We start from the raw sequence: 11,424 nt of genomic DNA, 5'->3' as shown, positions 1-11,424 counted from the left end.
CTCTCTCACATCTTTTCCTCACATCTAACTTTTATGTCTGTCCCTCTTGTCTGTCCTTTGTATCTATCCCTTGCATTTGTCCCTCACTCCTGTTGGAAAAGTCTCCAATTGGCTTCCTTAGAAGGAAAAAAGATTGGGGTTCCCAGATATGTGGGTGGAGGATGCTGTAATTCTGCTGTTTCCCAGGAGACTTCCCCAAGGGCAAAGGGAAGCGGGGGAATAGAAAGAGTGACATTTTCTTTTGTTTAATTCTGTTAGAAGCCACATCCTCTGTTAAAAATTGCTGAGAAGTCCAAAGAACAGCCCAATAAACTGAATCCAGCAGAAAGAACATTGCAGGCCAGGAAGCGGCCTCTCATCTCACTTGTGGAATGGCCAGGCTTTGGCTTAGACAGAGGGTGCTACTGGCTCAGCGCGGGGAGCAGGGAGTGTGATGGAGGGATCTGAAGTAGGAAAGCTAGATTCCCGAGCTCTCTCCCTGGCACTGCTTATGTTTCTCTGGATAGCCTTTGATAGGTTGCCTCCTCTCTCTCTGAGCCACAGTTTCTCAATCTATAAAGTGGAGCATAATCCTTGGCTCCCAGAATGATTCCGGTGAGAAGGATCTGCCACGAGACCAAGACGGGAAAGAACCATCCCCCTGATTACTTCCTTGGTAAATTTATCTTAGCTGGTGACTCCTTCTTCCTCACTGCCCGATCAGTCATTTGTATTTACTGAGCACCTACTGTGTGCAGAGCACTGTCTCAAGTGTTTGGAAGAGTACCCACCTTAAGCCATCACCAACATGGACAAATTTGAACTTGGATCCCTCCATCACCAGTCACTGGTCCATTTCTAACTTTACTAACTCTAAAATCCCCCTCTCTGACCACAACCTCCTACCCTGCCTTCTCTCCCTTCTCTCCCATTCACCCCTTTCTCATAAAACTGTTCCCACACACTGAGATATCCAGTCTCAAGACCCCCAAATACACCATGCTCCGCTAGGGTTACCTGTCAAACCTCCTTTTCAGAAGCACAAACCCACACACTCAGCACTTCTCTCTCCACTGAACTCAACTCAAGCTGAAGAGGATGATACAGATGGAAGAAAAGGAATCCTCCAGACTCTATGGTCGTTGTGGGCAGGGAATGTGTCTGTTTTATTGTTATATTGAACTCTCCCAAGTGCTTAGTACAGTGCCCTTTCCTGAGGTTTCTCTCATTTGTCCTCACACTACACCAAATTAGGTAAGGACTGGACTGATATTATTATTGCAGTTTTACAGATTCAAGACCCAGAGAAGTGAGGTGATTTGCCTAATGCCTACAGCAGCTTAGTAAGTGAAATAGAATTAGAACCCAGGACTCTTTACACCTAGTCCAGTGTTCTCCCTTAAGGTTCTTACCCTCCAAAACCAGCCAAATAAAAACAAAGAACCCAAATGGAATAAAAATGGTTTGATGCTAAGGATGGTTCCAGCCCCAGATTCCAAGGCAAATAAAGAAGTCAACTGTGCCAGTGTTGAGAGACCAGATCTATCATGGTTCCTCACCTAGTGACAAGGATGAATGTCATGTATTGTCCTCTTTTTCCAGAAGGAGAATCTGAGGCACAAAGAGAAATGATATCTCCATAGTCACACAGGCAAGTGACAGATCTAGGGTTAAAACTCAGCGTTTCAACTAAGGGGCTGGGTCCTTTTAAAGGACTTCTTTTTATCTCTATTTCATTATTTTCATCTCAATCCTCCTATATTGCAAAAGGTGTGAAAGACTGAGCATGTAGTAGTAGTTGCAGTAGTAACCGCAACAGTAGTTGTAGTTGTAGTAGTAGTAGTGATAGTGGTTGTAGTGGAAGTAGTAGTAGTATTAGTAGCAGTAGTAGTATAGAGAAGCAGCGTGGCTTAGTGGCAAGAGCCTGGGCTTGGAAATCAGAGGTCCTGGGTTCTAATCCTGCCTCTGCCACTTGTCAGCTGTGTGATATTGGGTGAGTCACTTAACTTCTCTGTGCCTCAGTTACCACATCTGTAAAATGGGGATTAAGACTGGGAGCCCCATGTGGGCCAATTAACTGATTAACTTGCATATAACCCAGCACTTAGAACAGTGCTTTGCACATAGTAAGCACTTAATAAATACCATCATTATTATTAGTAGTAGTAATAGTGTTTATTAAATGCTCACTAGGAACTTAACAAAAATTGTACTATGTGCTTGGGAAATCACAAAACAAAAAAGTGACTCACTTCATGCCCCACAAGGAACTTACATTTTAATGGGAGATGCAAGCATAAAATTATTTACAAATAATGTAATCAAAATAAATAATTACATGTTCATCTGACTGTATATTTACATATACGCACCCAGATATGTAAGTGCTGAGGATAGGTACAGGGGCTGGGTGAGTAGAAATGCCTCAAACTGCAACGTAATTATTTCCTTGTGTTTCTATCATTTCTATTCCATGCAATCCCACAGATTTGATTTTCAAAGAAGGGAGAATTGATACCGTAATTACTATTACTGCACTGTTTACCCTCTGTGAATGGCTAAGTCCCTAAGTGCCATTTCTACTGGGCCTGAACTTGAATCTCACAGACCACTTGGGTAGCACTGGCCCCCAGGGGACTTGGGGAAGAGGAGCAGGGGGTCCTTGGAGGAATTTGTTTCAGCACAGACCCCTTGCCCTGCTCCAGGGAGTTTCAGGGGAAGCAAGACGAGGGCATTTAGAAAGGTCTGAAAAACCAGCACAGATTCCAGAAAGAAATGGAACAGTTTCTAGAATCTGGGGCTGTTCAAGAACTGGCCCAGGCCCAAGGTGTAGCTGGTATTGTTCCAAGAATCTGGAGATACTCCAGAACAGTACCTGACACAAGGGAAAGATGGAATAGTTTCCAGAATCTGGTGCTGCTTCCAGAACTAATCTGTGAGAAGCAGTTTGGCCTACTGGGTAGAGCAGGGGCTTGGGAGTCAGAAGGACCTGTGTTCTAATCCTGGCTCTGCCACTGGTCTGCTCTTTGACCTGGGACAAGTTGCTTAACTTCTCTGGGCCTCAGTTCCCTCTTCTGTAAAATGGAGATGATTATACAACAATAATTATTATTGTTAATAATAATAATAATCATATTTGTTAAGCATTCATGTGTCAAGCACTGGGGAAGTGCTGGGGAAGAACTGTCCCACATGACCCGTAATCTTAATCCCATTTTGCAGATGAGGCAACTGAGGCACAGAGAAGTTAAGTGACTTGCCCCAGGTCACAAAGCAGACAAGTGGCAGAGTTGAGATTAGAACCCAGGTCCTTCTGACTCCCAGCCCCATGCTGTACCCAATAGGCCATGCTTCTTCCCTAAGACTGTGAGCCCCATGTGGGACAGTGCTCAGTACAGTGACTGACACATAATAAGTGCTTAACAAATACCATAAAAAAAACCATCTCATATCCCAGAGACAGTGGAATATGAGGCTATCTTCAGAGTTGGTCCCAGGCTCGAGGGACGGTTGGGACTTTTCCTAGAATCTAGACTTTTCTAGAATCCAGGGCTGTCTCTGGAATGGTCCCAGTACTGGGGTCCAGGGTAGGGGTTGGAAAGGGTGGGGTTCTCCAAACTGTATCAATACGGAGGGGCTCCCAGCCCATGGGTTACAAGGGAACCACCCTCTACTGCTGTGGAATGGAGGAGAGTGTCCGTAGGGTAAGGGCTGCTCCCAAGGCTGTCAGCACTCATCTTAAAATCAGCAGATTTCCCCAAAGTACTGGTGGGACACTTATACAAGGGAAGGCCAGTGGCACAAAGATACCTAGGTCACGCCTAGATTAAACCTGCAGAGCAGAAGGTAGGCCCTGAATGGTCCTTCTGTTGCTTTAGGATGATGCTAATGGTGATCATAATGGTATTTGTTAAGTGCTTACCACGTACTAAGCACTGGACTAAGCGCTGGGATAGATACAAGATTTTCATGGGGTTCAAAGACTAAGTGGGAGGGAGAAGGGGTAATTAAGCTGAACAAGATTGTACAAAAGGAAGAAAAGAAACCCTCTAGACTATACGCTCATTGTGGACAGGGAATGTGTCCGTTGTACTGTTGTACTGTACCCTCCCAAGAGATTAGTAGTGATCTCCACACAGTAAGTGCTCACAAATATGATTCATTGATTGACTGATTGATTGAATCATGTAGAAACCAGACAAGAACCTCTAGGTGAAGGTGAGGAGACAAAATTTCTGTAAAATCAGTAAATAAAATACCGTCAGTTAGTCCTTTCATTCCCAGTCAGCCTCTTCACCCCTTTCTTAGACTTCATCTTCCCACTGGGACTTCCATCCAGATCACCTAGCTCCTTCCTCGAGAGGATATCCAATTGCTTCCTCCCACAGAGAGGAGGGGAGTGGAGAGAAGGGAGCCGCCAGCTCTCAACCTGATCCTGCCCCTGAGCTGTCAGTTATAATCATAGCCCGGGATGGGGATAGAGCAGGGAGCCGGGACACAGGAACAGAGTCTCTTTTCCTATAAGATTTTTCTATAATCAGGGCTTTTGTGGGAGGAGGGGCTTTGAAGCCTATAGGCTGTTGTGGGGCAGAAGGATAAAATTCTTTGCTTATTAAATAGATGGAAATGGGAGCTGGAAAAGAAAAATACCAGGTTTAAAATTTTAAAATATTTTGTTACTGCTTACCTTCCTTTAAGTTGAAGAAGCACCATGTTACTTGATGGAGTCAAGAGCCCTCACCCCTTCAGGTAGTACTAGCAGGCGCCATCTTGCAGCCCTAAAGTGAAGCATCCTCTCTTTTGGGGAGGTCTTTTTCTTTTCAACAAAGTTGCAACATTTGGGATTCTTTTTTTTTTTTTGCTCCTGAGTGTTCTGTGACGGTGTCTGAGTTAACTGGCCTAATTATGAGATGGTGCTCTGGGGATTTATTCCCAACTTCTGGATAATTTTTAGTTCTGCCCTCCAGAAACCCAAGAAATGTGTTTGAAGCACACTGTTTGTGGATCAGCTGCAGATTCAAGGTCTGCCCTCCAGAAAGCCAGGAAATGTGTTTGAAGCACACCATTTGTGGATCAGCTGCAGATTCAAGGTCTGGTGCTTGTAGTTCAGATTTGGGTTGGATGAAGGATGCGTAGAAGCCGATCATTCCCTTTAGAGTATCATCTTCTGAGCATAAGCAGATCTGGAGTGAGATCCACATAGAAAATCTCAATTGCAGTTTTCTATAGATGTACCATACTATACTAGGAATGAAAATCAGCTAAAAAAAACTGTAAATATAGATTTTTAAAAGTCTATGCAATCAGGTGCTGCCATTTCTGAGCTATTTTCTATGTTCTAAGGAAGTTTCATTTACCACAAGATAAAGGCACTAACTCATTTGTAATTATAATAATGATAACAGTAATGATAATTGTGGTAATTTGTTAAGCACTTACTTTGTTCTGGGCACTGTACTAAGTGCTTGGGTAGATACAAGCTAATCAGATTGGACACAGTCCCTGTTCTACATGGGGCTCACAATCCAGTCCCCATTTTACAGATGAGGTAACTGGGGCACAGAGAAATTAAGTGACTTGCCAAGGTCACACGGCAGACAAGTGTAGTAACAGGGATTAAGAACCCATTTAGTCCTTCTGACTCCCAGGACCCTCAGTGAAATTCTTAGGTAGTAAGACATATGAAGCACAGAAAAGACAATGAGCACAGAAAGAAAAGTATTTCCTTGTTTTTTTTTATCACTTCACCACCTTCATTATCAACTACAGCAGCAGTAGCAACAACTTAAATATCCCCAGTGAAACCAACCAATCACAGATTCTGAGGTTTGAGAGAGAACGTATGAGATCTTGTCTCCAAGGACCAATAATTCAGAGATGAAGTATGAACACTAGAACATTCAAGAATTCAAGTACAGAAAATTCAACTGTTCTCTGTAATGAAAATACTTCATTCATGCTATGTTCTCTCATAGACCATAAGCTCACTGTGGGCAAGGAATGTTTCTTCCAGCTGGGTATACTTTCTTCCAGTTTGGGTATACTCACCCAAACCCTTAATACAGTGTTCTGCACACAGTAAGCACTCAGGAAATATGATTGATTGATTGAATGACCTTCACTTGGCCATCCCCAGCCACTTCCCTGGGAAGAAGTCTTTCTGCCACCCTTGCCCCACACATTTCCTCTCATCCTAAACCACTTCCGTTTTGGTCCCTACTTGGCTCTCTTCTTCTTTCTTTGCCTCAAAAACCAAATTAACTTCTCTTTATCCCTTTGCTCTTCAATCACCCTAGCCAGATGGATGGGAAGAAATGGAATGGTGTACTAGGTTAGAGGTGGGATGGAAAAGGGGGGTGGAAAAGGAGATGAACAGTAGGAGAGCAAAAAAGAGAGACATCACAAGAGCGGGTATACAAATATCTTAACTCTCCCCTTAGTTTGTCAAGCCCTCTTCCTTCCCCTCTTTTTGCCGTCACCTAACTCTGTACGCTGCAATAAGGTCAGCATTTTTTCCACAATTAAGATCCCATCATCTCATTCCAGGAATAAGTCACTCCTTGACATCTGTGTTCTCTGTATATATAGGGCCCTTTTCAGAGCCTGGCACATTCATGTGCTTTAACCCCTGTTTTCGAACCAGCTGACCTAGAGTAAGCCACCACAGGAAAGCCTGAGGCTTGCCACTGTGTTGGACTGGGTTGGTCACATCCAGCTCTGTAAACTGTGTGGAGGAGAGAGGAGTGACATGGATCTATTGTGGGGGGAAAGTTTTACCTCATAATAAACAGCTGCCACTTGCATGTTCCATACTTCCCAAGTGCTTTGAGCAGTGCAGTGCTCTACACCCAGTGGGTGCTCAATAAATACTATTACTGCTACTACTACTTTTGTTTCATAGCTACTCTATATGGAGCACTGTACAAAGCTCTTGGGAAAGTATAATCCAACATAGTAGATGCAATCCCTGCCCACAAGGAGCTTACAGACTAAACTGGAATACAGGCAGTCTAGCACAACCTTTTGTTTTGAGGCAGGTGGTCGTATTAAATTGGGTTATTAGTTAAATGTTTACTATGTGCCAAGCATTGCACTAAGCCCTGGCAATAAAGCCTCCCTACCCCTGCTTTCCCTCCACAGAAATGAGGTCAAGGATAACCTTCAGTTCAACCCTAGGCTTTCCTCTCACTTCTTTCTCAGCCATGGGCCCTCCATGGCATGTGGCTCTTGTTTGCAAAGGCTGAGAAACCCAGAAGCTAGGCTAAGCCAGAGAGAGAGGTGAATCGTTTTGAAACCAGCACTGCTCTGTTTGATGGAACTTTGCTCTAAGGCCTGGATCCACCAGTTTTCCATAGGACCAGAATCAGGCCAAGTAACAAAAACTCCACTCTGGCTTAAACCCCAAGTGACAGACACCCTTAGTAAACCCTTAGTAGGCCTTGGTAAATCTGAACTGAAGGCACTGTTATGCTCTAGTTTCTCTAAACATAAGGTCGTTGTGGGCAGGGACTGTGTCTGTTTATTATTATACTGTACTCTCCCAAGAGCTTAGTGCAGTGTTCTGCACACAGTGAGCACTCAATAAATATGTTTGAATGAATGATAGCTACTGGCCTGGATGCAAATAGGAAAGCACAGGAAGTGGAAACCAGAGGAGGGTTTAGGTTTAGGCATGGAGAATCTGGGTGAACCGAGCCTGTTTTTAAGATGCTAAACATTGGCTTAGGGAAACACTGATCCATCCAGTCAAAACTTCCACCAGCGGCAGATAGGGTCCAGAAGAAATGAACTAGGAAGGAGACATTTCCACCCAACGTCTGGACTGGCATGCAATGCCATAGTCTAATATCAACAGCCCAGGGAAACTACAGGGAATTCTGATTTGTAGGGTAGAGGTCACGTGACTGAAATGAGGTGTGAAAATACCAGCCACCCTGCTGGCCCAGTGACTTTAATTGTAGTCTTGTAGTAACATTCTGGCAAAGTTAGACTTTACTTTGCCATTGTCACCCCAACCCTTTCCAGGACTGAAGTCTTGAAATGCTTACTAGAGAAGCGGAATGGCCCAGTGGAAACAGTATAGAACCAGGTATCGGGAGACATAGTTTCTAATCCCTGCTCCATCACTTGCCTGCTATGGGACTTTGGGCAAGTCATTTACCTTCTCTAGGCCTCGGTTTCCTCATCTTTAAAATGGGGATTCAATGTCTGTTCTCCCTCACTCCCATTAAGACTTTAAGTTCCATGTGGGACAGACTGTGTCCCATCATGCATCCAGTGCTTGGCATGTAGTAAGCACTTAAAAAATGCCCTAGTTATCACTAACAACTCTACTGATGGAGTCTGGGGGGCTCCAGTATGGCATAGTGGATAGAGCATGGGCCTGAGAGTCAAAAGGTCATGGGTTCTAATCCCGGCTCTGCCACTTGTCTGCTGTGTGACCATGGGCAAGTCACTTCACTTCCCTGGCCTCAGTTACCTCATCTGTAAAATGGGGATTAAGATTGTGAGCCCCATGCGGGATAGGGACTGTGTCCGACCCGATTTGCTTGCACCCACCCTAATGCTTAGTACAGTGCCTGGTACATAGTAAGAGCTTAAAAAATACCATAATTAATATTATTATTATTACTATGTCCCCAGAATGCTAGGGGCACAGAAGCCTCCCATCCAGATCCCTATTCTCACCCCCATCCCAGGCCCCAGGCCTCTATGACTCCAGCATTAATTCCATGGGCTGTATAGCTGTGTTTTCCAAAATGGCTCCCAAATCAGACAGGAACAAAGATCCTCCCAAGGGAAACAAATCATTTCCCCTTGTTACTATCTTAGAACTTCCAGAAAAGAGGCTCTGTCTACTTTAAATTCACCCTGGGCTCATCGTTCAGGTGCTTGCTTGACTTGAATGGCCCCTGACCCCACAGTCTGGGTGACTCAGAGAGGCAAGGTCAAGCTGGAACCAGAACCAGAGCCAGAACCAGGACAAGAAGGAACAGGGATTTCCATCCCGAACAGTTCTATCCATCCTGAGACCTGCTATCACTTCTACTAGGTCACACCCACACAAAGCTTCACCGTCAGCCACAATTTGTTTGTCAGCTGCCTGTGGTTGCCATGGGGTGGTTTAATGAGGGGAACCATCCAAATTACCAGTTTAGCCTCCTCCAGATCTTCCACGGAAATGCTTGGATCAGCTGGAAAATCCTAACTACAATTACATTTTAAGACCTTCTCATAGTCCAAATGTCAACACCAATAGAAACAATATGTTTATTTTCAGACCTCCTGCCAGATTGGATTAATTTCTACAGGCCAAAAGCCCATTTTAGAACTATAATGTCTCAATTTTACAGATTTTGTTTAATTTTCTGCCTTTCCTTGTTTTCTGTGTGTGGCTGAGGCATGACGATTTGCTGGCCTGGTCAGGGAGCACGGGGCCTCAGATCTCAGTTAATCTATGGAAAAGCACCTCATTCCTGGGTTTAAACATACTTTTCTCTCACGGGCCCTCTGCCTCATTAATTCTCCCTCACTCTTTTGGACCTCCTCTGAAAGCATGTCTTTTCCCTTCTGCCTTTTCTTCATAACTGCTTTCTCCCTTTGCTTTTACTGTGTGTCATTTAAGTCCCTTGGTGATGTGATTTCCATCCCCTCTGCATCACCTATGCACTTAGATCTGTACCCCTTAACTACTTGATCTTCACTCCCCCTCAGCCAGCCCCACAGTGCTTAAGTGCTTAGAACACAGTGCTTAGAACAGTGCTTTGCACATAGTAAGCGCTTAATAAATGCTATTGTTATTATTATTAAGTACATGTCCTTGCACTCCACCATTTCTACTATCATTTATTTTAATATCTCTCTCCACTTCTAGACTGTAAACTCCTTGTGGGTAGAGATCATGTCTACCAACTCTATTACACTGCACTTCCTCAAGTACTTCGTACAGTACTCTGCACACAGTAAGGACTCTATAAATACTGGCTGATTGATTTCAATCTGGGAATAAGTATTTTCAGTAAGTTGGTAGGAACAATGCTCAAGGTATTAGTGCAACTCTCAGGGCAGCAAGCTCACATAGGATCCAGCTGAGCCGTGGTCCACCCTGAAAATGAAGTGGATGAATTATTGGTCTACAGCCCTGAACAGCCAGCTTCTCTGCATCAAGGCCGCATTCTGTGCCTGTACTCAGAGGGACCTGAGAGGTAAGAGGGAAAGCTCTGGAGTAAGGGGGTGGGGAGAGTTGAGGGTCCCCCAGGAAAAGCTGTTTGGGTGGCCTTATGTGTGCTTTCCCGAAGTAACAGTTACGACATCATTACATTTTGGAACATGCCTGGTATAATTTCTAGACGTCATATGTACTCACTTGTCTGGAATCTGAGAGGATCTTCCACTGCCACTCTAATGTCAACTGAATCTGAAATCTTAGAAGTGACTGTAGCCAAAATGTGGTTTCAGTGAAAGACCGTAAACTTCTTGAGGGAAGGGATGGAGGTCTACCAACTTTATTGCACTCTCCCATTCACTTAATACAGTGATTTACATACAGTAGAGTTAAACTGACACATGAGATGGATTGATTCATTGCATTCTCACTTACTTCTCCAGTTCATAAGGGGGTTGGCGGGGTGGGGTAGGGAGATGTCAAGACACCAAAAGAGTAGCAGTGAAGCCAGCCCTGGGATCAGCATGGGATTTGATATCGTTGCTGTAACAAGCATACTCCATTCACTCATATTCATATTCCTTGTCTGCTTCATCAGTCTCAATCAGTGGCAACAAGGTCTTGGATCAGTCAACGAGTGGTCTCTATTGAGCCCTTATTCCCACTTGTATGAAGTAACTGGGAGAATGCAATAGAGTTAAAGTAGAAACAAATACGGACAGGTCCTTACAATCTAGTAGGTAGAAGGATGCAACAGAATTTAAATCTATAATTTAGATTGAATTTAATCTAGAATTTAATCTATGTGTAGATAAGGGAAGTGTGGGAAAAGAATGAGGAACTTTCCCTTTGGCACCTTGACAACATTAGGAGAGCATTAGATGTAACCCTAACCTAAATCCTAACTCAAAACCTAGCCATAACCTTATACCTGACTATAACATTAACCCTAACTCTATTTTTTACCCTAACCCTTGGCCTAGCATTGACCCTAGCCCTAACCATGGATATAACCTTAAACCAAAGCCTAACCATAACACTACCGCTAACCCTAACGCAAGATCCAGCCCCAACCACAACCCTAAACCTATATCTAATCCTAACCCTAATCCTAACTCTAACCTTAACCTTAACCAACACCCGAGCCCTAATGCCAATTAGCCCTAGAACTCACCCCAACTTAACCCTAGCTGTAACCTTAACCCTAGGACTAAGACTGTAGCACTCCTAACCCTAACATGAACCCTGAGTCTAACCTTAACCCTAACCTAACATGACCC

The sequence above is a fragment of the Tachyglossus aculeatus genome, chromosome 22 (assembly GCF_015852505.1).
Source record: "Tachyglossus aculeatus isolate mTacAcu1 chromosome 22, mTacAcu1.pri, whole genome shotgun sequence".
Classification (NCBI taxonomy): Eukaryota; Metazoa; Chordata; class Mammalia; order Monotremata; family Tachyglossidae; genus Tachyglossus; species Tachyglossus aculeatus.
This window is presented reverse-complemented; position numbering follows the sequence as displayed.